General features: G+C 51.5%; 1 protein-coding gene across 1 annotated transcript in view; it reads right to left on the reverse strand.

Annotated features, from left to right (window-relative positions):
- The window catches only part of B3GNT2 (UDP-GlcNAc:betaGal beta-1,3-N-acetylglucosaminyltransferase 2), a 553,121-nt gene that overhangs the window by 262,967 nt on the left and 264,032 nt on the right, over positions 1-26,122 (reverse strand). The gene's annotated exons all lie outside the window — the stretch shown is intronic.

The following is a 26,122-nucleotide window of genomic DNA, read 5'->3' on the forward strand; positions in this document are numbered from 1 at the left end:
AGAGACTCAGCATGTCACGGTGCTCGCTCTCGGCAGAAGCTTTTTTCTGAAAAGGCAAACTTACGGCTCCTTCTCCCACAGGGAAGGTGCCAGCCCTGAAAACTAATGCAGTTTTTCACTATCCCTCTGCAGCCTATCCACAGGCACAACAGCTTTGGGGATCTCTGCTTTCCCAGAGACTCAGCATGTCACGGTGCTCGCTCTCGGCAGAAGCTTTTTTCTGAAAAGGCAAACTTACGGCTCCTTCTCCCACAGGGAAGGTGCCAGCCCTGAAAACTAATGCAGTTTTTCACTATCCCTCTGCAGCCTATCCACAGGCACAACAGCTTTGGGGATCTCTGCTTTCCCAGAGACTCAGCATGTCACGGTGCTCGCTCTCGGCAGAAGCTTTTTTCTGAAAAGGCAAACTTATGGCTCCTTCTCCCACAGGGAAGGTGCCAGCCCTGAAAACTAATGCAGTTTTTCACTATCCCTCTGCAGCCTATCCACAGGCACAACAGCTTTGGGGATCTCTGCTTTCCCAGAGACTCAGCATGTCACGGTGCTCACTCTCGCTAGAGCCTTTTTCTGAAAAGGCAAACTTACGGCTCCTTCTCCCACAAGGAAGGTGCCAGCCCTGAAAGATCTTGCTGGTCTTCACTATCCCTCTGCAGCCTATCCACAGGCACAACAGCTTTGGGGATCTCTGCTTTCCCAGAGACTCAGCATGTCACGGTGCTCGCTCTCGGCAGAAGCTTTTTTCTGAAAAGGCAAACTTACGGCTCCTTCTCCCACAGGGAAGGTGCCAGCCCTGAAAACTAATGCAGTTTTTCACTATCCCTCTGCAGCCTATCCACAGGCACAACAGCTTTGGGGATCTCTGCTTTCCCAGAGACTCAGCATGTCACGGTGCTCGCTCTCGGCAGAAGCTTTTTTCTGAAAAGGCAAACTTACGGCTCCTTCTCCCACAGGGAAGGTGCCAGCCCTGAAAACTAATGCAGTTTTTCACTATCCCTCTGCAGCCTATCCACAGGCACAACAGCTTTGGGGATCTCTGCTTTCCCAGAGACTCAGCATGTCACGGTGCTCGCTCTCGGCAGAAGCTTTTTTCTGAAAAGGCAAACTTATGGCTCCTTCTCCCACAGGGAAGGTGCCAGCCCTGAAAACTAATGCAGTTTTTCACTATCCCTCTGCAGCCTATCCACAGGCACAACAGCTTTGGGGATCTCTGCTTTCCCAGAGACTCAGCATGTCACGGTGCTCACTCTCGCTAGAGCCTTTTTCTGAAAAGGCAAACTTACGGCTCCTTCTCCCACAAGGAAGGTGCCAGCCCTGAAAGATCTTGCTGGTATTCACTATCCCTCTGCAGCCTATCCACAGGCACAACAGCTTTGGGGATCTCTGCTTTCCCAGAGACTCAGCATGTCACGGTGCTCGCTCTCGGCAGAAGCTTTTTTCTGAAAAGGCAAACTTACGGCTCCTTCTCCCACAGGGAAGGTGCCAGCCCTGAAAACTAATGCAGTTTTTCACTATCCCTCTGCAGCCTATCCACAGGCACAACAGCTTTTGGGATCTCTGCTTTCCCAGAGACTCAGCATGTCACGGTGCTCGCTCTCGGCAGAAGCTTTTTTCTGAAAAGGCAAACTTACGGCTCCTTCTCCCACAGGGAAGGTGCCAGCCCTGAAAACTAATGCAGTTTTTCACTATCCCTCTGCAGCCTATCCACAGGCACAACAGCTTTGGGGATCTCTGCTTTCCCAGAGACTCAGCATGTCACGGTGCTCACTCTCGCTAGAGCCTTTTTCTGAAAAGGCAAACTTACGGCTCCTTCTCCCACAAGGAAGGTGCCAGCCCTGAAAGATCTTGCTGGTATTCACTATCCCTCTGCAGCCTATCCACAGGCACAACAGCTTTTGGGATCTCTGCTTTCCCAGAGACTCAGCATGTCACGGTGCTCGCTCTCGGCAGAAGCTTTTTTCTGAAAAGGCAAACTTACGGCTCCTTCTCCCACAGGGAAGGTGCCAGCCCTGAAAACTAATGCAGTTTTTCACTATCCCTCTGCAGCCTATCCACAGGCACAACAGCTTTTGGGATCTCTGCTTTCCCAGAGACTCAGCATGTCACGGTGCTCGCTCTCGGCAGAAGCTTTTTTCTGAAAAGGCAAACTTACGGCTCCTTCTCCCACAGGGAAGGTGCCAGCCCTGAAAACTAATGCAGTTTTTCACTATCCCTCTGCAGCCTATCCACAGGCACAACAGCTTAGGGGATCTCTGCTTTCCCAGAGACTCAGCATGTCACGGTGCTCGCTCTCGGCAGAAGCTTTTTTCTGAAAAGGCAAACTTACTGCTCCTTCTCCCACAGGGAAGGTGCCAGCCCTGAAAACTAATGCAGTTTTTCACTATCCCTCTGCAGCCTATCCACAGGCACAACAGCTTTTGGGATCTCTGCTTTCCCAGAGACTCAGCATGTCACGGTGCTCGCTCTCGGCAGAAGCTTTTTTCTGAAAAGGCAAACTTACGGCTCCTTCTCCCACAGGGAAGGTGCCAGCCCTGAAAACTAATGCAGTTTTTCACTATCCCTCTGCAGCCTATCCACAGGCACAACAGCTTTGGGGATCTCTGCTTTCCCAGAGACTCAGCATGTCACGGTGCTCGCTCTCGGCAGAAGCTTTTTTCTGAAAAGGCAAACTTACGGCTCCTTCTCCCACAGGGAAGGTGCCAGCCCTGAAAACTAATGCAGTTTTTCACTATCCCTCTGCAGCCTATCCACAGGCACAACAGCTTTGGGGATCTCTGCTTTCCCAGAGACTCAGCATGTCACGGTGCTCGCTCTCGGCAGAAGCTTTTTTCTGAAAAGGCAAACTTACTGCTCCTTCTCCCACAGGGAAGGTGCCAGCCCTGAAAACTAATGCAGTTTTTCACTATCCCTCTGCAGCCTATCCACAGGCACAACAGCTTTTGGGATCTCTGCTTTCCCAGAGACTCAGCATGTCACAGTGCTCACTCTCGCTAGAGCCTTTTTCTGAAAAGGCAAACTTACGGCTCCTTCTCCCACAAGGAAGGTGCCAGCCCTGAAAACTAATGCAGTTTTTCACTATCCCTCTGCAGCCTATCCACAGGCACAACAGCTTTGGGGATCTCTGCTTTCCCAGAGACTCAGCATGTCACGGTGCTCGCTCTCGGCAGAAGCTTTTTTCTGAAAAGGCAAACTTACGGCTCCTTCTCCCACAGGGAAGGTGCCAGCCCTGAAAACTAATGCAGTTTTTCACTATCCCTCTGCAGCCTATCCACAGGCACAACAGCTTTGGGGATCTCTGCTTTCCCAGAGACTCAGCATGTCACGGTGCTCGCTCTCGGCAGAAGCTTTTTTCTGAAAAGGCAAACTTACGGCTCCTTCTCCCACAGGGAAGGTGCCAGCCCTGAAAGATCTTGCTGGTATTCACTATCCCTCTGCAGCCTATCCACAGGCACAACAGCTTTTGGGATCTCTGCTTTCCCAGAGACTCAGCATGTCACGGTGCTCGCTCTCGGCAGAAGCTTTTTTCTGAAAAGGCAAACTTACTGCTCCTTCTCCCACAGGGAAGGTGCCAGCCCTGAAAGATCTTGCTGGTCTTCACTATCCCTCTGCAGCCTATCCACAGGCACAACAGCTTTGGGGATCTCTGCTTTCCCAGAGACTCAGCATGTCACGGTGCTCGCTCTCGGCAGAAGCTTTTTTCTGAAAAGGCAAACTTACGGCTCCTTCTCCCACAGGGAAGGTGCCAGCCCTGAAAACTAATGCAGTTTTTCACTATCCCTCTGCAGCCTATCCACAGGCACAACAGCTTTGGGGATCTCTGCTTTCCCAGAGACTCAGCATGTCACGGTGCTCGCTCTCGGCAGAAGCTTTTTTCTGAAAAGGCAAACTTACGGCTCCTTCTCCCACAGGGAAGGTGCCAGCCCTGAAAACTAATGCAGTTTTTCACTATCCCTCTGCAGCCTATCCACAGGCACAACAGCTTTGGGGATCTCTGCTTTCCCAGAGACTCAGCATGTCACGGTGCTCGCTCTCGGCAGAAGCTTTTTTCTGAAAAGGCAAACTTAAGGCTCCTTCTCCCACAGGGAAGGTGCCAGCCCTGAAAACTAATGCAGTTTTTCACTATCCCTCTGCAGCCTATCCACAGGCACAACAGCTTTGGGGATCTCTGCTTTCCCAGAGACTCAGCATGTCACGGTGCTCACTCTCGCCAGAGCCTTTTTCTGAAAAGGCAAACTTACGGCTCCTTCTCCCACAAGGAAGGTGCCAGCCCTGAAAGATCTTGCTGGTATTCACTATCCCTCTGCAGCCTATCCACAGGCACAACAGCTTTGGGGATCTCTGCTTTCCCAGAGACTCAGCATGTCACGGTGCTCGCTCTCGGCAGAAGCTTTTTTCTGAAAAGGCAAACTTACGGCTCCTTCTCCCACAGGGAAGGTGCCAGCCCTGAAAACTAATGCAGTTTTTCACTATCCCTCTGCAGCCTATCCACAGGCACAACAGCTTTGGGGATCTCTGCTTTCCCAGAGACTCAGCATGTCACGGTGCTCGCTCTCGGCAGAAGCTTTTTTCTGAAAAGGCAAACTTACGGCTCCTTCTCCCACAGGGAAGGTGCCAGCCCTGAAAACTAATGCAGTTTTTCACTATCCCTCTGCAGCCTATCCACAGGCACAACAGCTTTTGGGATCTCTGCTTTCCCAGAGACTCAGCATGTCACGGTGCTCGCTCTCGGCAGAAGCTTTTTTCTGAAAAGGCAAACTTACGGCTCCTTCTCCCACAGGGAAGGTGCCAGCCCTGAAAACTAATGCAGTTTTTCACTATCCCTCTGCAGCCTATCCACAGGCACAACAGCTTTGGGGATCTCTGCTTTCCCAGAGACTCAGCATGTCACGGTGCTCACTCTCGCTAGAGCCTTTTTCTGAAAAGGCAAACTTACGGCTCCTTCTCCCACAAGGAAGGTGCCAGCCCTGAAAGATCTTGCTGGTATTCACTATCCCTCTGCAGCCTATCCACAGGCACAACAGCTTTTGGGATCTCTGCTTTCCCAGAGACTCAGCATGTCACGGTGCTCGCTCTCGGCAGAAGCTTTTTTCTGAAAAGGCAAACTTACGGCTCCTTCTCCCACAGGGAAGGTGCCAGCCCTGAAAACTAATGCAGTTTTTCACTATCCCTCTGCAGCCTATCCACAGGCACAACAGCTTTTGGGATCTCTGCTTTCCCAGAGACTCAGCATGTCACGGTGCTCGCTCTCGGCAGAAGCTTTTTTCTGAAAAGGCAAACTTACGGCTCCTTCTCCCACAGGGAAGGTGCCAGCCCTGAAAACTAATGCAGTTTTTCACTATCCCTCTGCAGCCTATCCACAGGCACAACAGCTTAGGGGATCTCTGCTTTCCCAGAGACTCAGCATGTCACGGTGCTCGCTCTCGGCAGAAGCTTTTTTCTGAAAAGGCAAACTTACTGCTCCTTCTCCCACAGGGAAGGTGCCAGCCCTGAAAACTAATGCAGTTTTTCACTATCCCTCTGCAGCCTATCCACAGGCACAACAGCTTTTGGGATCTCTGCTTTCCCAGAGACTCAGCATGTCACGGTGCTCGCTCTCGGCAGAAGCTTTTTTCTGAAAAGGCAAACTTACGGCTCCTTCTCCCACAGGGAAGGTGCCAGCCCTGAAAACTAATGCAGTTTTTCACTATCCCTCTGCAGCCTATCCACAGGCACAACAGCTTTGGGGATCTCTGCTTTCCCAGAGACTCAGCATGTCACGGTGCTCGCTCTCGGCAGAAGCTTTTTTCTGAAAAGGCAAACTTACGGCTCCTTCTCCCACAGGGAAGGTGCCAGCCCTGAAAACTAATGCAGTTTTTCACTATCCCTCTGCAGCCTATCCACAGGCACAACAGCTTTGGGGATCTCTGCTTTCCCAGAGACTCAGCATGTCACGGTGCTCGCTCTCGGCAGAAGCTTTTTTCTGAAAAGGCAAACTTACTGCTCCTTCTCCCACAGGGAAGGTGCCAGCCCTGAAAACTAATGCAGTTTTTCACTATCCCTCTGCAGCCTATCCACAGGCACAACAGCTTTTGGGATCTCTGCTTTCCCAGAGACTCAGCATGTCACAGTGCTCACTCTCGCTAGAGCCTTTTTCTGAAAAGGCAAACTTACGGCTCCTTCTCCCACAAGGAAGGTGCCAGCCCTGAAAACTAATGCAGTTTTTCACTATCCCTCTGCAGCCTATCCACAGGCACAACAGCTTTGGGGATCTCTGCTTTCCCAGAGACTCAGCATGTCACGGTGCTCGCTCTCGGCAGAAGCTTTTTTCTGAAAAGGCAAACTTACGGCTCCTTCTCCCACAGGGAAGGTGCCAGCCCTGAAAACTAATGCAGTTTTTCACTATCCCTCTGCAGCCTATCCACAGGCACAACAGCTTTGGGGATCTCTGCTTTCCCAGAGACTCAGCATGTCACGGTGCTCGCTCTCGGCAGAAGCTTTTTTCTGAAAAGGCAAACTTACGGCTCCTTCTCCCACAGGGAAGGTGCCAGCCCTGAAAACTAATGCAGTTTTTCACTATCCCTCTGCAGCCTATCCACAGGCACAACAGCTTTGGGGATCTCTGCTTTCCCAGAGACTCAGCATGTCACGGTGCTCGCTCTCGGCAGAAGCTTTTTTCTGAAAAGGCAAACTTACTGCTCCTTCTCCCACAGGGAAGGTGCCAGCCCTGAAAGATCTTGCTGGTCTTCACTATCCCTCTGCAGCCTATCCACAGGCACAACAGCTTTGGGGATCTCTGCTTTTCCCAGAGACTCAGCATGTCACAGTGCTCACTCTCGCTAGAGCCTTTTTCTGAAAAGGCAAACTTACGGCTCCTTCTCCCACAGGGAAGGTGCCAGCCCTGAAAACTAATGCAGTTTTTCACTATCCCTCTGCAGCCTATCCACAGGCACAACAGCTTTGGGGATCTCTGCTTTCCCAGAGACTCAGCATGTCACGGTGCTCACTCTCGCTAGAGCCTTTTTCTGAAAAGGCAAACTTACGGCTCCTTCTCCCACAAGGAAGGTGCCAGCCCTGAAAGATCTTGCTGGTATTCACTATCCCTCTGCAGCCTATCCACAGGCACAACAGCTTTGGGGATCTCTGCTTTCCCAGAGACTCAGCATGTCACAGTGCTCACTCTCGCTAGAGCCTTTTTCTGAAAAGGCAAACTTACGGCTCCTTCTCCCACAAGGAAGGTGCCAGCCCTGAAAGATCTTGCTGGTATTCACTATCCCTCTGCAGCCTATCCACAGGCACAACAGCTTTGGGGATCTCTGCTTTCCCAGAGACTCAGCATGTCACGGTGCTCGCTCTCGGCAGAAGCTTTTTTCTGAAAAGGCAAACTTACGGCTCCTTCTCCCACAGGGAAGGTGCCAGCCCTGAAAACTAATGCAGTTTTTCACTATCCCTCTGCAGCCTATCCACAGGCACAACAGCTTTGGGGATCTCTGCTTTCCCAGAGACTCAGCATGTCACGGTGCTCGCTCTCGGCAGAAGCTTTTTTCTGAAAAGGCAAACTTACGGCTCCTTCTCCCACAGGGAAGGTGCCAGCCCTGAAAACTAATGCAGTTTTTCACTATCCCTCTGCAGCCTATCCACAGGCACAACAGCTTTGGGGATCTCTGCTTTCCCAGAGACTCAGCATGTCACGGTGCTCGCTCTCGGCAGAAGCTTTTTTCTGAAAAGGCAAACTTACTGCTCCTTCTCCCACAGGGAAGGTGCCAGCCCTGAAAACTAATGCAGTTTTTCACTATCCCTCTGCAGCCTATCCACAGGCACAACAGCTTTTGGGATCTCTGCTTTCCCAGAGACTCAGCATGTCACAGTGCTCACTCTCGCTAGAGCCTTTTTCTGAAAAGGCAAACTTACGGCTCCTTCTCCCACAAGGAAGGTGCCAGCCCTGAAAACTAATGCAGTTTTTCACTATCCCTCTGCAGCCTATCCACAGGCACAACAGCTTTGGGGATCTCTGCTTTCCCAGAGACTCAGCATGTCACGGTGCTCGCTCTCGGCAGAAGCTTTTTTCTGAAAAGGCAAACTTACGGCTCCTTCTCCCACAGGGAAGGTGCCAGCCCTGAAAACTAATGCAGTTTTTCACTATCCCTCTGCAGCCTATCCACAGGCACAACAGCTTTGGGGATCTCTGCTTTCCCAGAGACTCAGCATGTCACGGTGCTCGCTCTCGGCAGAAGCTTTTTTCTGAAAAGGCAAACTTACGGCTCCTTCTCCCACAGGGAAGGTGCCAGCCCTGAAAACTAATGCAGTTTTTCACTATCCCTCTGCAGCCTATCCACAGGCACAACAGCTTTGGGGATCTCTGCTTTCCCAGAGACTCAGCATGTCACGGTGCTCGCTCTCGGCAGAAGCTTTTTTCTGAAAAGGCAAACTTACTGCTCCTTCTCCCACAGGGAAGGTGCCAGCCCTGAAAGATCTTGCTGGTCTTCACTATCCCTCTGCAGCCTATCCACAGGCACAACAGCTTTGGGGATCTCTGCTTTTCCCAGAGACTCAGCATGTCACAGTGCTCACTCTCGCTAGAGCCTTTTTCTGAAAAGGCAAACTTACGGCTCCTTCTCCCACAGGGAAGGTGCCAGCCCTGAAAACTAATGCAGTTTTTCACTATCCCTCTGCAGCCTATCCACAGGCACAACAGCTTTGGGGATCTCTGCTTTCCCAGAGACTCAGCATGTCACGGTGCTCACTCTCGCTAGAGCCTTTTTCTGAAAAGGCAAACTTACGGCTCCTTCTCCCACAAGGAAGGTGCCAGCCCTGAAAGATCTTGCTGGTATTCACTATCCCTCTGCAGCCTATCCACAGGCACAACAGCTTTTGGGATCTCTGCTTTCCCAGAGACTCAGCATGTCACGGTGCTCGCTCTCGGCAGAAGCTTTTTTCTGAAAAGGCAAACTTACGGCTCCTTCTCCCACAGGGAAGGTGCCAGCCCTGAAAACTAATGCAGTTTTTCACTATCCCTCTGCAGCCTATCCACAGGCACAACAGCTTTGGGGATCTCTGCTTTCCCAGAGACTCAGCATGTCACGGTGCTCGCTCTCGGCAGAAGCTTTTTTCTGAAAAGGCAAACTTACGGCTCCTTCTCCCACAGGGAAGGTGCCAGCCCTGAAAACTAATGCAGTTTTTCACTATCCCTCTGCAGCCTATCCACAGGCACAACAGCTTTGGGGATCTCTGCTTTCCCAGAGACTCAGCATGTCACGGTGCTCGCTCTCGGCAGAAGCTTTTTTCTGAAAAGGCAAACTTACGGCTCCTTCTCCCACAGGGAAGGTGCCAGCCCTGAAAACTAATGCAGTTTTTCACTATCCCTCTGCAGCCTATCCACAGGCACAACAGCTTTTGGGATCTCTGCTTTCCCAGAGACTCAGCATGTCACGGTGCTCGCTCTCGGCAGAAGCTTTTTTCTGAAAAGGCAAACTTACTGCTCCTTCTCCCACAGGGAAGGTGCCAGCCCTGAAAGATCTTGCTGGTCTTCACTATCCCTCTGCAGCCTATCCACAGGCACAACAGCTTTGGGGATCTCTGCTTTCCCAGAGACTCAGCATGTCACAGTGCTCACTCTCGCTAGAGCCTTTTTCTGAAAAGGCAAACTTACGGCTCCTTCTCCCACAAGGAAGGTGCCAGCCCTGAAAGATCTTGCTGGTATTCACTATCCCTCTGCAGCCTATCCACAGGCACAACAGCTTTTGGGATCTCTGCTTTCCCAGAGACTCAGCATGTCACGGTGCTCGCTCTCGGCAGAAGCTTTTTTCTGAAAAGGCAAACTTACGGCTCCTTCTCCCACAGGGAAGGTGCCAGCCCTGAAAACTAATGCAGTTTTTCACTATCCCTCTGCAGCCTATCCACAGGCACAACAGCTTTGGGGATCTCTGCTTTCCCAGAGACTCAGCATGTCACGGTGCTCACTCTCGCTAGAGCCTTTTTCTGAAAAGGCAAACTTACGGCTCCTTCTCCCACAAGGAAGGTGCCAGCCCTGAAAGATCTTGCTGGTATTCACTATCCCTCTGCAGCCTATCCACAGGCACAACAGCTTTGGGGATCTCTGCTTTCCCAGAGACTCAGCATGTCACAGTGCTCACTCTCGCTAGAGCCTTTTTCTGAAAAGGCAAACTTACGGCTCCTTCTCCCACAAGGAAGGTGCCAGCCCTGAAAGATCTTGCTGGTATTCACTATCCCTCTGCAGCCTATCCACAGGCACAACAGCTTTGGGGATCTCTGCTTTCCCAGAGACTCAGCATGTCACGGTGCTCGCTCTCGGCAGAAGCTTTTTTCTGAAAAGGCAAACTTACGGCTCCTTCTCCCACAGGGAAGGTGCCAGCCCTGAAAACTAATGCAGTTTTTCACTATCCCTCTGCAGCCTATCCACAGGCACAACAGCTTTGGGGATCTCTGCTTTCCCAGAGACTCAGCATGTCACGGTGCTCACTCTCGCTAGAGCCTTTTTCTGAAAAGGCAAACTTACAGCTCCTTCTCCCACAAGGAAGGTGCCAGCCCTGAAAGATCTTGCTGGTATTCACTATCCCTCTGCAGCCTATCCACAGGCACAACAGCTTTTGGGATCTCTGCTTTCCCAGAGACTCAGCATGTCACGGTGCTCGCTCTCGGCAGAAGCTTTTTTCTGAAAAGGCAAACTTACGGCTCCTTCTCCCACAGGGAAGGTGCCAGCCCTGAAAACTAATGCAGTTTTTCACTATCCCTCTGCAGCCTATCCACAGGCACAACAGCTTTGGGGATCTCTGCTTTCCCAGAGACTCAGCATGTCACGGTGCTCGCTCTCGGCAGAAGCTTTTTTCTGAAAAGGCAAACTTACGGCTCCTTCTCCCACAGGGAAGGTGCCAGCCCTGAAAACTAATGCAGTTTTTCACTATCCCTCTGCAGCCTATCCACAGGCACAACAGCTTTGGGGATCTCTGCTTTCCCAGAGACTCAGCATGTCACGGTGCTCGCTCTCGGCAGAAGCTTTTTTCTGAAAAGGCAAACTTACGGCTCCTTCTCCCACAGGGAAGGTGCCAGCCCTGAAAACTAATGCAGTTTTTCACTATCCCTCTGCAGCCTATCCACAGGCACAACAGCTTTGGGGATCTCTGCTTTCCCAGAGACTCAGCATGTCACGGTGCTCGCTCTCGGCAGAAGCTTTTTTCTGAAAAGGCAAACTTACGGCTCCTTCTCCCACAGGGAAGGTGCCAGCCCTGAAAACTAATGCAGTTTTTCACTATCCCTCTGCAGCCTATCCACAGGCACAACAGCTTTTGGGATCTCTGCTTTCCCAGAGACTCAGCATGTCACGGTGCTCGCTCTCGGCAGAAGCTTTTTTCTGAAAAGGCAAACTTACGGCTCCTTCTCCCACAGGGAAGGTGCCAGCCCTGAAAACTAATGCAGTTTTTCACTATCCCTCTGCAGCCTATCCACAGGCACAACAGCTTTGGGGATCTCTGCTTTCCCAGAGACTCAGCATGTCACGGTGCTCACTCTCGCTAGAGCCTTTTTCTGAAAAGGCAAACTTACGGCTCCTTCTCCCACAAGGAAGGTGCCAGCCCTGAAAGATCTTGCTGGTATTCACTATCCCTCTGCAGCCTATCCACAGGCACAACAGCTTTTGGGATCTCTGCTTTCCCAGAGACTCAGCATGTCACGGTGCTCGCTCTCGGCAGAAGCTTTTTTCTGAAAAGGCAAACTTACGGCTCCTTCTCCCACAGGGAAGGTGCCAGCCCTGAAAACTAATGCAGTTTTTCACTATCCCTCTGCAGCCTATCCACAGGCACAACAGCTTTTGGGATCTCTGCTTTCCCAGAGACTCAGCATGTCACGGTGCTCGCTCTCGGCAGAAGCTTTTTTCTGAAAAGGCAAACTTACGGCTCCTTCTCCCACAGGGAAGGTGCCAGCCCTGAAAACTAATGCAGTTTTTCACTATCCCTCTGCAGCCTATCCACAGGCACAACAGCTTAGGGGATCTCTGCTTTCCCAGAGACTCAGCATGTCACGGTGCTCGCTCTCGGCAGAAGCTTTTTTCTGAAAAGGCAAACTTACTGCTCCTTCTCCCACAGGGAAGGTGCCAGCCCTGAAAACTAATGCAGTTTTTCACTATCCCTCTGCAGCCTATCCACAGGCACAACAGCTTTTGGGATCTCTGCTTTCCCAGAGACTCAGCATGTCACGGTGCTCGCTCTCGGCAGAAGCTTTTTTCTGAAAAGGCAAACTTACGGCTCCTTCTCCCACAGGGAAGGTGCCAGCCCTGAAAACTAATGCAGTTTTTCACTATCCCTCTGCAGCCTATCCACAGGCACAACAGCTTTGGGGATCTCTGCTTTCCCAGAGACTCAGCATGTCACGGTGCTCGCTCTCGGCAGAAGCTTTTTTCTGAAAAGGCAAACTTACGGCTCCTTCTCCCACAGGGAAGGTGCCAGCCCTGAAAACTAATGCAGTTTTTCACTATCCCTCTGCAGCCTATCCACAGGCACAACAGCTTTGGGGATCTCTGCTTTCCCAGAGACTCAGCATGTCACGGTGCTCGCTCTCGGCAGAAGCTTTTTTCTGAAAAGGCAAACTTACTGCTCCTTCTCCCACAGGGAAGGTGCCAGCCCTGAAAACTAATGCAGTTTTTCACTATCCCTCTGCAGCCTATCCACAGGCACAACAGCTTTTGGGATCTCTGCTTTCCCAGAGACTCAGCATGTCACAGTGCTCACTCTCGCTAGAGCCTTTTTCTGAAAAGGCAAACTTACGGCTCCTTCTCCCACAAGGAAGGTGCCAGCCCTGAAAACTAATGCAGTTTTTCACTATCCCTCTGCAGCCTATCCACAGGCACAACAGCTTTGGGGATCTCTGCTTTCCCAGAGACTCAGCATGTCACGGTGCTCGCTCTCGGCAGAAGCTTTTTTCTGAAAAGGCAAACTTACGGCTCCTTCTCCCACAGGGAAGGTGCCAGCCCTGAAAACTAATGCAGTTTTTCACTATCCCTCTGCAGCCTATCCACAGGCACAACAGCTTTGGGGATCTCTGCTTTCCCAGAGACTCAGCATGTCACGGTGCTCGCTCTCGGCAGAACCTTTTTTCTGAAAAGGCAAACTTACGGCTCCTTCTCCCACAGGGAAGGTGCCAGCCCTGAAAACTAATGCAGTTTTTCACTATCCCTCTGCAGCCTATCCACAGGCACAACAGCTTTGGGGATCTCTGCTTTCCCAGAGACTCAGCATGTCACGGTGCTCGCTCTCGGCAGAAGCTTTTTTCTGAAAAGGCAAACTTACGGCTCCTTCTCCCACAGGGAAGGTGCCAGCCCTGAAAGATCTTGCTGGTATTCACTATCCCTCTGCAGCCTATCCACAGGCACAACAGCTTTGGGGATCTCTGCTTTCCCAGAGACTCAGCATGTCACGGTGCTCGCTCTCGGCAGAAGCTTTTTTCTGAAAAGGCAAACTTACTGCTCCTTCTCCCACAGGGAAGGTGCCAGCCCTGAAAGATCTTGCTGGTCTTCACTATCCCTCTGCAGCCTATCCACAGGCACAACAGCTTTGGGGATCTCTGCTTTTCCCAGAGACTCAGCATGTCACAGTGCTCACTCTCGCTAGAGCCTTTTTCTGAAAAGGCAAACTTACGGCTCCTTCTCCCACAAGGAAGGTGCCAGCCCTGAAAGATCTTGCTGGTATTCACTATCCCTCTGCAGCCTATCCACAGGCACAACAGCTTTTGGGATCTCTGCTTTCCCAGAGACTCAGCATGTCACGGTGCTCGCTCTCGGCAGAAGCTTTTTTCTGAAAAGGCAAACTTACGGCTCCTTCTCCCACAGGGAAGGTGCCAGCCCTGAAAACTAATGCAGTTTTTCACTATCCCTCTGCAGCCTATCCACAGGCACAACAGCTTTTGGGATCTCTGCTTTCCCAGAGACTCAGCATGTCACGGTGCTCGCTCTCGGCAGAAGCTTTTTTCTGAAAAGGCAAACTTACGGCTCCTTCTCCCACAGGGAAGGTGCCAGCCCTGAAAACTAATGCAGTTTTTCACTATCCCTCTGCAGCCTATCCACAGGCACAACAGCTTAGGGGATCTCTGCTTTCCCAGAGACTCAGCATGTCACGGTGCTCGCTCTCGGCAGAAGCTTTTTTCTGAAAAGGCAAACTTACTGCTCCTTCTCCCACAGGGAAGGTGCCAGCCCTGAAAACTAATGCAGTTTTTCACTATCCCTCTGCAGCCTATCCACAGGCACAACAGCTTTTGGGATCTCTGCTTTCCCAGAGACTCAGCATGTCACGGTGCTCGCTCTCGGCAGAAGCTTTTTTCTGAAAAGGCAAACTTACGGCTCCTTCTCCCACAGGGAAGGTGCCAGCCCTGAAAACTAATGCAGTTTTTCACTATCCCTCTGCAGCCTATCCACAGGCACAACAGCTTTGGGGATCTCTGCTTTCCCAGAGACTCAGCATGTCACGGTGCTCGCTCTCGGCAGAAGCTTTTTTCTGAAAAGGCAAACTTACGGCTCCTTCTCCCACAGGGAAGGTGCCAGCCCTGAAAACTAATGCAGTTTTTCACTATCCCTCTGCAGCCTATCCACAGGCACAACAGCTTTGGGGATCTCTGCTTTCCCAGAGACTCAGCATGTCACGGTGCTCGCTCTCGGCAGAAGCTTTTTTCTGAAAAGGCAAACTTACTGCTCCTTCTCCCACAGGGAAGGTGCCAGCCCTGAAAACTAATGCAGTTTTTCACTATCCCTCTGCAGCCTATCCACAGGCACAACAGCTTTTGGGATCTCTGCTTTCCCAGAGACTCAGCATGTCACAGTGCTCACTCTCGCTAGAGCCTTTTTCTGAAAAGGCAAACTTACGGCTCCTTCTCCCACAAGGAAGGTGCCAGCCCTGAAAACTAATGCAGTTTTTCACTATCCCTCTGCAGCCTATCCACAGGCACAACAGCTTTGGGGATCTCTGCTTTCCCAGAGACTCAGCATGTCACGGTGCTCGCTCTCGGCAGAAGCTTTTTTCTGAAAAGGCAAACTTACGGCTCCTTCTCCCACAGGGAAGGTGCCAGCCCTGAAAACTAATGCAGTTTTTCACTATCCCTCTGCAGCCTATCCACAGGCACAACAGCTTTTGGGATCTCTGCTTTCCCAGAGACTCAGCATGTCACGGTGCTCGCTCTCGGCAGAAGCTTTTTTCTGAAAAGGCAAACTTACGGCTCCTTCTCCCACAGGGAAGGTGCCAGCCCTGAAAACTAATGCAGTTTTTCACTATCCCTCTGCAGCCTATCCACAGGCACAACAGCTTTGGGGATCTCTGCTTTCCCAGAGACTCAGCATGTCACGGTGCTCGCTCTCGGCAGAAGCTTTTTTCTGAAAAGGCAAACTTACGGCTCCTTCTCCCACAGGGAAGGTGCCAGCCCTGAAAGATCTTGCTGGTATTCACTATCCCTCTGCAGCCTATCCACAGGCACAACAGCTTTTGGGATCTCTGCTTTCCCAGAGACTCAGCATGTCACGGTGCTCGCTCTCGGCAGAAGCTTTTTTCTGAAAAGGCAAACTTACTGCTCCTTCTCCCACAGGGAAGGTGCCAGCCCTGAAAGATCTTGCTGGTCTTCACTATCCCTCTGCAGCCTATCCACAGGCACAACAGCTTTGGGGATCTCTGCTTTTCCCAGAGACTCAGCATGTCACAGTGCTCACTCTCGCTAGAGCCTTTTTCTGAAAAGGCAAACTTACGGCTCCTTCTCCCACAAGGAAGGTGCCAGCCCTGAAAGATCTTGCTGGTATTCACTATCCCTCTGCAGCCTATCCACAGGCACAACAGCTTTTGGGATCTCTGCTTTCCCAGAGACTCAGCATGTCACGGTGCTCGCTCTCGGCAGAAGCTTTTTTCTGAAAAGGCAAACTTACGGCTCCTTCTCCCACAGGGAAGGTGCCAGCCCTGAAAACTAATGCAGTTTTTCACTATCCCTCTGCAGCCTATCCACAGGCACAACAGCTTTGGGGATCTCTGCTTTCCCAGAGACTCAGCATGTCACGGTGCTCGCTCTCGGCAGAAGCTTTTTTCTGAAAAGGCAAACTTACGGCTCCTTCTCCCACAGGGAAGGTGCCAGCCCTGAAAACTAATGCAGTTTTTCACTATCCCTCTGCAGCCTATCCACAGGCACAACAGCTTAGGGGATCTCTGCTTTCCCAGAGACTCAGCATGTCACGGTGCTCGCTCTCGGCAGAAGCTTTTTTCTGAAAAGGCAAACTTACTGCTCCTTCTCCCACAGGGAAGGTGCCAGCCCTGAAAACTAATGCAGTTTTTCACTATCCCTCTGCAGCCTATCCACAGGCACAACAGCTTTTGGGATCTCTGCTTTCCCAGAGACTCAGCATGTCACGGTGCTCGCTCTCGGCAGAAGCTTTTTTCTGAAAAGGCAAACTTACGGCTCCTTCTCCCACAGGGAAGGTGCCAGCCCTGAAAACTAATGCAGTTTTTCACTATCCCTCTGCAGCCTATCCACAGGCACAACAGCTTTGGGGATCTCTGCTTTCCCAGAGACTCAGCATGTCACGGTGCTCGCTCTCGGCAGAAGCTTTTTTCTGAAAAGGCAAACTTACGGCTCCTTCTCCCACAGGGAAGGTGCCAGCCCTGAAAACTAATGCAGTTTTTCACTATCCCTCTGCAGCCTATCCACAGGCACAACAGCTTTGGGGATCTCTGCTTTCCCAGAGACTCAGCATGTCACGGTGCTCGCTCTCGGCAGAAGCTTTTTTCTGAAAAGGCAAACTTACTGCTCCTTCTCCCACAGGGAAGGTGCCAGCCCTGAAAACTAATGCAGTTTTTCACTATCCCTCTGCAGCCTATCCACAGGCACAACAGCTTTTGGGATCTCTGCTTTCCCAGAGACTCAGCATGTCACAGTGCTCACTCTCGCTAGAGCCTTTTTCTGAAAAGGCAAACTTACGGCTCCTTCTCCCACAAGGAAGGTGCCAGCCCTGAAAACTAATGCAGTTTTTCACTATCCCTCTGCAGCCTATCCACAGGCACAACAGCTTTGGGGATCTCTGCTTTCCCAGAGACTCAGCATGTCACGGTGCTCGCTCTCGGCAGAAGCTTTTTTCTGAAAAGGCAAACTTACGGCTCCTTCTCCCACAGGGAAGGTGCCAGCCCTGAAAACTAATGCAGTTTTTCACTATCCCTCTGCAGCCTATCCACAGGCACAACAGCTTTGGGGATCTCTGCTTTCCCAGAGACTCAGCATGTCACGGTGCTCGCTCTCGGCAGAAGCTTTTTTCTGAAAAGGCAAACTTACGGCTCCTTCTCCCACAGGGAAGGTGCCAGCCCTGAAAACTAATGCAGTTTTTCACTATCCCTCTGCAGCCTATCCACAGGCACAACAGCTTTGGGGATCTCTGCTTTCCCAGAGACTCAGCATGTCACGGTGCTCGCTCTCGGCAGAAGCTTTTTTCTGAAAAGGCAAACTTACTGCTCCTTCTCCCACAGGGAAGGTGCCAGCCCTGAAAACTAATGCAGTTTTTCACTATCCCTCTGCAGCCTATCCACAGGCACAACAGCTTTGGGGATCTCTGCTTTCCCAGAGACTCAGCATGTCACAGTGCTCACTCTCGCTAGAGCCTTTTTCTGAAAAGGCAAACTTACGGCTCCTTCTCCCACAAGGAAGGTGCCAGCCCTGAAAACTAATGCAGTTTTTCACTATCCCTCTGCAGCCTATCCACAGGCACAACAGCTTTGGGGATCTCTGCTTTCCCAGAGACTCAGCATGTCACGGTGCTCGCTCTCGGCAGAAGCTTTTTTCTGAAAAGGCAAACTTACGGCTCCTTCTCCCACAGGGAAGGTGCCAGCCCTGAAAACTAATGCAGTTTTTCACTATCCCTCTGCAGCCTATCCACAGGCACAACAGCTTTGGGGATCTCTGCTTTCCCAGAGACTCAGCATGTCACGGTGCTCGCTCTCGGCAGAAGCTTTTTTCTGAAAAGGCAAACTTACGGCTCCTTCTCCCACAGGGAAGGTGCCAGCCCTGAAAACTAATGCAGTTTTTCACTATCCCTCTGCAGCCTATCCACAGGCACAACAGCTTTGGGGATCTCTGCTTTCCCAGAGACTCAGCATGTCACGGTGCTCGCTCTCGGCAGAAGCTTTTTTCTGAAAAGGCAAACTTACGGCTCCTTCTCCCACAGGGAAGGTGCCAGCCCTGAAAGATCTTGCTGGTATTCACTATCCCTCTGCAGCCTATCCACAGGCACAACAGCTTTTGGGATCTCTGCTTTCCCAGAGACTCAGCATGTCACGGTGCTCGCTCTCGGCAGAAGCTTTTTTCTGAAAAGGCAAACTTACTGCTCCTTCTCCCACAGGGAAGGTGCCAGCCCTGAAAGATCTTGCTGGTCTTCACTATCCCTCTGCAGCCTATCCACAGGCACAACAGCTTTGGGGATCTCTGCTTTTCCCAGAGACTCAGCATGTCACAGTGCTCACTCTCGCTAAAGCCTTTTTCTGAAAAGGCAAACTTACGGCTCCTTCTCCCACAAGGAAGGTGCCAGCCCTGAAAGATCTTGCTGGTATTCACTATCCCTCTGCAGCCTATCCACAGGCACAACAGCTTTTGGGATCTCTGCTTTCCCAGAGACTCAGCATGTCACGGTGCTCGCTCTCGGCAGAAGCTTGTTTCTGAAAAGGCAAACTTACGGCTCCTTCTCCCACAGGGAAGGTGCCAGCCCTGAAAACTAATGCAGTTTTTCACTATCCCTCTGCAGCCTATCCACAGGCACAACAGCTTTGGGGATCTCTGCTTTCCCAGAGACTCAGCATGTCACGGTGCTCGCTCTCGGCAGAAGCTTTTTTCTGAAAAGGCAAACTTATGGCTCCTTCTCCCACAGGGAAGGTGCCAGCCCTGAAAACTAATGCAGTTTTTCACTATCCCTCTGCAGCCTATCCACAGGCACAACAGCTTTGGGGATCTCTGCTTTCCCAGAGACTCAGCATGTCACGGTGCTCACTCTCGCTAGAGCCTTTTTCTGAAAAGGCAAACTTACGGCTCCTTCTCCCACAAGGAAGGTGCCAGCCCTGAAAGATCTTGCTGGTATTCACTATCCCTCTGCAGCCTATCCACAGGCACAACAGCTTTGGGGATCTCTGCTTTCCCAGAGACTCAGCATGTCACGGTGCTCGCTCTCGGCAGAAGCTTTTTTCTGAAAAGGCAAACTTACGGCTCCTTCTCCCACAGGGAAGGTGCCAGCCCTGAAAACTAATGCAGTTTTTCACTATCCCTCTGCAGCCTATCCACAGGCACAACAGCTTTGGGGATCTCTGCTTTCCCAGAGACTCAGCATGTCACGGTGCTCGCTCTCGGCAGAAGCTTTTTTCTGAAAAGGCAAACTTACGGCTCCTTCTCCCACAGGGAAGGTGCCAGCCCTGAAAACTAATGCAGTTTTTCACTATCCCTCTGCAGCCTATCCACAGGCACAACAGCTTTTGGGATCTCTGCTTTCCCAGAGACTCAGCATGTCACGGTGCTCGCTCTCGGCAGAAGCTTTTTTCTGAAAAGGCAAACTTACGGCTCCTTCTCCCACAGGGAAGGTGCCAGCCCTGAAAACTAATGCAGTTTTTCACTATCCCTCTGCAGCCTATCCACAGGCACAACAGCTTTGGGGATCTCTGCTTTCCCAGAGACTCAGCATGCCACGGTGCTCACTCTCGCTAGAGCCTTTTTCTGAAAAGGCAAACTTACGGCTCCTTCTCCCACAAGGAAGGTGCCAGCCCTGAAAGATCTTGCTGGTATTCACTATCCCTCTGCAGCCTATCCACAGGCACAACAGCTTTTGGGATCTCTGCTTTCCCAGAGACTCAGCATGTCACGGTGCTCGCTCTCGGCAGAAGCTTTTTTCTGAAAAGGCAAACTTACGGCTCCTTCTCCCACAGGGAAGGTGCCAGCCCTGAAAACTAATGCAGTTTTTCACTATCCCTCTGCAGCCTATCCACAGGCACAACAGCTTTTGGGATCTCTGCTTTCCCAGAGACTCAGCATGTCACGGTGCTCGCTCTCGGCAGAAGCTTTTTTCTGAAAAGGCAAACTTACGGCTCCTTCTCCCACAGGGAAGGTGCCAGCCCTGAAAACTAATGCAGTTTTTCACTATCCCTCTGCAGCCTATCCACAGGCACAACAGCGTAGGGGATCTCTGCTTTCCCAGAGACTCAGCATGTCACGGTGCTCGCTCTCGGCAGAAGCTTTTTTCTGAAAAGGCAAACTTACTGCTCCTTCTCCCACAGGGAAGGTGCCAGCCCTGAAAACTAATGCAGTTTTTCACTATCCCTCTGCAGCCTATCCACAGGCACAACAGCTTTTGGGATCTCTGCTTTCCCAGAGACTCAGCATGTCACGGTGCTCGCTCTCGGCAGAAGCTTTTTTCTGAAAAGGCAAACTTACGGCTCCTTCTCCCACAGGGAAGGTGCCAGCCCTGAAAACTAATGCAGTTTTTCACTATCCCTCTGCAGCCTATCCACAGGCACAACAGCTTTGGGGATCTCTGCTTTCCCAGAGACTCAGCATGTCACGGTGCTCGCTCTCGGCAGAAGCTTTTTTCTGAAAAGGCAAACTTACTGCTCCTTCTCCCACAGGGAAGGTGCCAGCCCTGAAAACTAATGCAGTTTTTCACTATCCCTCTGCAGCCTATCCACAGGCACAACAGCTTTTGGGATCTCTGCTTTCCCAGAGACTCAGCATGTCACAGTGCTCACTCTCGCTAGAGCCTTTTTCTGAAAAGGCAAACTTACGGCTCCTTCTCCCACAAGGAAGGTGCCAGCCCTGAAAACTAATGCAGTTTTTCACTATCCCTCTGCAGCCTATCCACAGGCACAACAGCTTTGGGGATCTCTGCTTTCCCAGAGACTCAGCATGTCACGGTGCTCGCTCTCGGCAGAAGCTTTTTTCTGAAAAGGCAAACTTACGGCTCCTTCTCCCACAGGGAAGGTGCCAGCCCTGAAAACTAATGCAGTTTTTCACTATCCCTCTGCAGCCTATCCACAGGCACAACAGCTTTGGGGATCTCTGCTTTCCCAGAGACTCAGCATGTCACGGTGCTCGCTCTCGGCAGAAGCTTTTTTCTGAAAAGGCAAACTTACTGCTCCTTCTCCCACAGGGAAGGTGCCAGCCCTGAAAACTAATGCAGTTTTTCACTATCCCTCTGCAGCCTATCCACAGGCACAACAGCTTTGGGGATCTCTGCTTTCCCAGAGACTCAGCATGTCACGGTGCTCGCTCTCGGCAGAAGCTTTTTTCTGAAAAGGCAAACTTACGGCTCCTTCTCCCACAGGGAAGGTGCCAGCCCTGAAAGATCTTGCTGGTATTCACTATCCCTCTGCAGCCTATCCACAGGCACAACAGCTTTTGGGATCTCTGCTTTCCCAGAGACTCAGCATGTCACGGTGCTCGCTCTCGGCAGAAGCTTTTTTCTGAAAAGGCAAACTTACTGCTCCTTCTCCCACAGGGAAGGTGCCAGCCCTGAAAGATCTTGCTGGTCTTCACTATCCCTCTGCAGCCTATCCACAGGCACAACAGCTTTGGGGATCTCTGCTTTTCCCAGAGACTCAGCATGTCACAGTGCTCACTCTCGCTAGAGCCTTTTTCTGAAAAGGCAAACTTACGGCTCCTTCTCCCACAAGGAAGGTGCCAGCCCTGAAAGATCTTGCTGGTATTCACTATCCCTCTGCAGCCTATCCACAGGCACAACAGCTTTTGGGATCTCTGCTTTCCCAGAGACTCAGCATGTCACGGTGCTCGCTCTCGGCAGAAGCTTTTTTCTGAAAAGGCAAACTTACGGCTCCTTCTCCCACAGGGAAGGTGCCAGCCCTGAAAACTAATGCAGTTTTTCACTATCCCTCTGCAGCCTATCCACAGGCACAACAGCTTTTGGGATCTCTGCTTTCCCAGAGACTCAGCATGTCACGGTGCTCGCTCTCGGCAGAAGCTTTTTTCTGAAAAGGCAAACTTACGGCTCCTTCTCCCACAGGGAAGGTGCCAGCCCTGAAAACTAATGCAGTTTTTCACTATCCATCTGCAGCCTATCCACAGGCACAACAGCTTAGGGGATCTCTGCTTTCCCAGAGACTCAGCATGTCACGGTGCTCGCTCTCGGCAGAAGCTTTTTTCTGAAAAGGCAAACTTACTGCTCCTTCTCCCACAGGGAAGGTGCCAGCCCTGAAAACTAATGCAGTTTTTCACTATCCCTCTGCAGCCTATCCACAGGCACAACAGCTTTTGGGATCTCTGCTTTCCCAGAGACTCAGCATGTCACGGTGCTCGCTCTCGGCAGAAGCTTTTTTCTGAAAAGGCAAACTTACGGCTCCTTCTCCCACAGGGAAGGTGCCAGCCCTGAAAACTAATGCAGTTTTTCACTATCCCTCTGCAGCCTATCCACAGGCACAACAGCTTTGGGGATCTCTGCTTTCCCAGAGACTCAGCATGTCACGGTGCTCGCTCTCGGCAGAAGCTTTTTTCTGAAAAGGCAAACTTACGGCTCCTTCTCCCACAGGGAAGGTGCCAGCCCTGAAAACTAATGCAGTTTTTCACTATCCCTCTGCAGCCTATCCACAGGCACAACAGCTTTGGGGATCTCTGCTTTCCCAGAGACTCAGCATGTCACGGTGCTCGCTCTCGGCAGAAGCTTTTTTCTGAAAAGGCAAACTTACTGCTCCTTCTCCCACAGGGAAGGTGCCAGCCCTGAAAACTAATGCAGTTTTTCACTATCCCTCTGCAGCCTATCCACAGGCACAACAGCTTTTGGGATCTCTGCTTTCCCAGAGACTCAGCATGTCACAGTGCTCACTCTCGCTAGAGCCTTTTTCTGAAAAGGCAAACTTACGGCTCCTTCTCCCACAAGGAAGGTGCCAGCCCTGAAAACTAATGCAGTTTTTCACTATCCCTCTGCAGCCTATCCACAGGCACAACAGCTTTGGGGATCTCTGCTTTCCCAGAGACTCAGCATGTCACGGTGCTCGCTCTCGGCAGAAGCTTTTTTCTGAAAAGGCAAACTTACGGCTCCTTCTCCCACAGGGAAGGTGCCAGCCCTGAAAACTAATGCAGTTTTTCACTATCCCTCTGCAGCCTATCCACAGGCACAACAGCTTTGGGGATCTCTGCTTTCCCAGAGACTCAGCATGTCACGGTGCTCGCTCTCGGCAGAAGCTTTTTTCTGAAAAGGCAAACTTACGGCTCCTTCTCCCACAGGGAAGGTGCCAGCCCTGAAAACTAATGCAGTTTTTCACTATCCCTCTGCAGCCTATCCACAGGCACAACAGCTTTGGGGATCTCTGCTTTCCCAGAGACTCAGCATGTCACGGTGCTCGCTCTCGGCAGAAGCTTTTTTCTGAAAAGGCAAACTTACGGCTCCTTCTCCCACAGGGAAGGTGCCAGCCCTGAAAGATCTTGCTGGTATTCACTATCCCTCTGCAGCCTATCCACAGGCACAACAGCTTTTGGGATCTCTGCTTTCCCAGAGACTCAGCATGTCACGGTGCTCGCTCTCGGCAGAAGCTTTTTTCTGAAAAGGCAAACTTACTGCTCCTTCTCCCACAGGGAAGGTGCCAGCCCTGAAAGATCTTGCTGGTCTTCACTATCCCTCTGCAGCCTATCCACAGGCACAACAGCTTTGGGGATCTCTGCTTTTCCCAGAGACTCAGCATGTCACAGTGCTCACTCTCGCTAGAGCCTTTTTCTGAAAAGGCAAACTTACGGCTCCTTCTCCCACAAGGAAGGTGCCAGCCCTGAAAGATCTTGCTGGTATTCACTATCCCTCTGCAGCCTATCCACAGGCACAACAGCTTTTGGGATCTCTGCTTTCCCAGAGACTCAGCATGTCACGGTGCTCGCTCTCGGCAGAAGCTTTTTTCTGAAAAGGCAAACTTACGGCTCCTTCTCCCACAGGGAAGGTGCCAGCCCTGAAAACTAATGCAGTTTTTCACTATCCCTCTGCAGCCTATCCACAGGCACAACAGCTTTGGGGATCTCTGCTTTCCCAGAGACTCAGCATGTCACGGTGCTCACTCTCGCTAGAGCCTTTTTCTGAAAAGGCAAACTTACGGCTCCTTCTCCCACAAGGAAGGTGCCAGCCCTGAAAGATCTTGCTGGTATTCACTATCCCTCTGCAGCCTATCCACAGGCAAAACAGCTTTTGGGATCTCTGCTTTCCCAGAGACTCAGCATGTCACGGTGCTCGCTCTCGGCAGAAGCTTTTTTCTGAAAAGGCAAACTTACGGCTCCTTCTCCCACAGGGAAGGTGCCAGCCCTGAAAACTAATGCAGTTTTTCACTATCCCTCTGCAGCCTATCCACAGGCACAACAGCTTTGGGGATCTCTGCTTTCCCAGAGACTCAGCATGTCACGGTGCTCGCTCTCGGCAGAAGCTTTTTTCTGAAAAGGCAAACTTACGGCTCCTTCTCCCACAGGGAAGGTGCCAGCCCTGAAAACTAATGCAGTTTTTCACTATCCCTCTGCAGCCTATCCACAGGCACAACAGCTTTGGGCATCTCTGCTTTCCCAGAGACTCAGCATGTCACGGTGCTCGCTCTCGGCAGAAGCTTTTTTCTGAAAAGGCAAACTTACGGCTCCTTCTCCCACAGGGAAGGTGCCAGCCCTGAAAACTAATGCAGTTTTTCACTATCCCTCTGCAGCCTATCCACAGGCACAACAGCTTTGGGGATCTCTGCTTTCCCAGAGACTCAGCATGTCACGGTGCTCGCTCTCGGCAGAAGCTTTTTTCTGAAAAGGCAAACTTATGGCTCCTTCTCCCACAGGGAAGGTGCCAGCCCTGAAAACTAATGCAGTTTTTCACTATCCCTCTGCAGCCTATCCACAGGCACAACAGCTTTGGGGATCTCTGCTTTCCCAGAGACTCAGCATGTCACGGTGCTCGCTCTCGCTAGAGCCTTTTTCTGAAAAGGCAAACTTACGGCTCCTTCTCCCACAAGGAAGGTGCCAGCCCTGAAAGATCTTGCTGGTATTCACTATCCCTCTGCAGCCTATCCACAGGCACAACAGCTTTGGGGATCTCTGCTTTCCCAGAGACTCAGCATGTCACGGTGCTCGCTCTCGGCAGAAGCTTTTTTCTGAAAAGGCAAACTTACGGCTCCTTCTCCCACAGGGAAGGTGCCAGCCCTGAAAACTAATGCAGTTTTTCACTATCCCTCTGCAGCCTATCCACAGGCACAACAGCTTTGGGGATCTCTGCTTTCCCAGAGACTCAGCATGTCACGGTGCTCGCTCTCGGCAGAAGCTTTTTTCTGAAAAGGCAAACTTACGGCTCCTTCTCCCACAGGGAAGGTGCCAGCCCTGAAAACTAATGCAGTTTTTCACTATCCCTCTGCAGCCTATCCACAGGCACAACAGCTTTTGGGATCTCTGCTTTCCCAGAGACTCAGCATGTCACAGTGCTCACTCTCGCTAGAGCCTTTTTCTGAAAAGGCAAACTTACGGCTCCTTCTCCCACAAGGAAGGTGCCAGCCCTGAAAGATCTTTCTGGTATTCACTATCCCTCTGCAGCCTATCCACAGGCACAACAGCTTTTGGGATCTCTGCTTTCCCAGAGACTCAGCATGTCACGGTGCTCGCTCTCGGCAGAAGCTTTTTTCTGAAAAGGCAAACTTACGGCTCCTTCTCCCACAGGGAAGGTGCCAGCCCTGAAAACTAATGCAGTTTTTCACTATCCCTCTGCAGCCTATCCACAGGCACAACAGCTTTGGGGATCTCTGCTTTCCCAGAGACTCAGCATGTCACGGTGCTCACTCTCGCTAGAGCCTTTTTCTGAAAAGGCAAACTTACGGCTCCTTCTCCCACAAGGAAGGTGCCAGCCCTGAAAACTAATGCAGTTTTTCACTATCCCTCTGCAGCCTATCCACAGGCACAACAGCTTTGGGGATCTCTGCTTTCCCAGAGACTCAGCATGTCACGGTGCTCACTCTCGCTAGAGCCTTTTTCTGAAAAGGCAAACTTACGGCTCCTTCTCCCACAAGGAAGGTGCCAGCCCTGAAAGATCTTGCTGGTATTCACTATCCCTCTGCAGCCTATCCACAGGCACAACAGCTTTTGGGATCTCTGCTTTCCCAGAGACTCAGCATGTCACGGTGCTCGCTCTCGGCAGAAGCTTTTTTCTGAA

The sequence above is a fragment of the Accipiter gentilis genome, chromosome 5, assembly GCF_929443795.1.
Source record: "Accipiter gentilis chromosome 5, bAccGen1.1, whole genome shotgun sequence".
Classification (NCBI taxonomy): Eukaryota; Metazoa; Chordata; class Aves; order Accipitriformes; family Accipitridae; genus Astur; species Astur gentilis.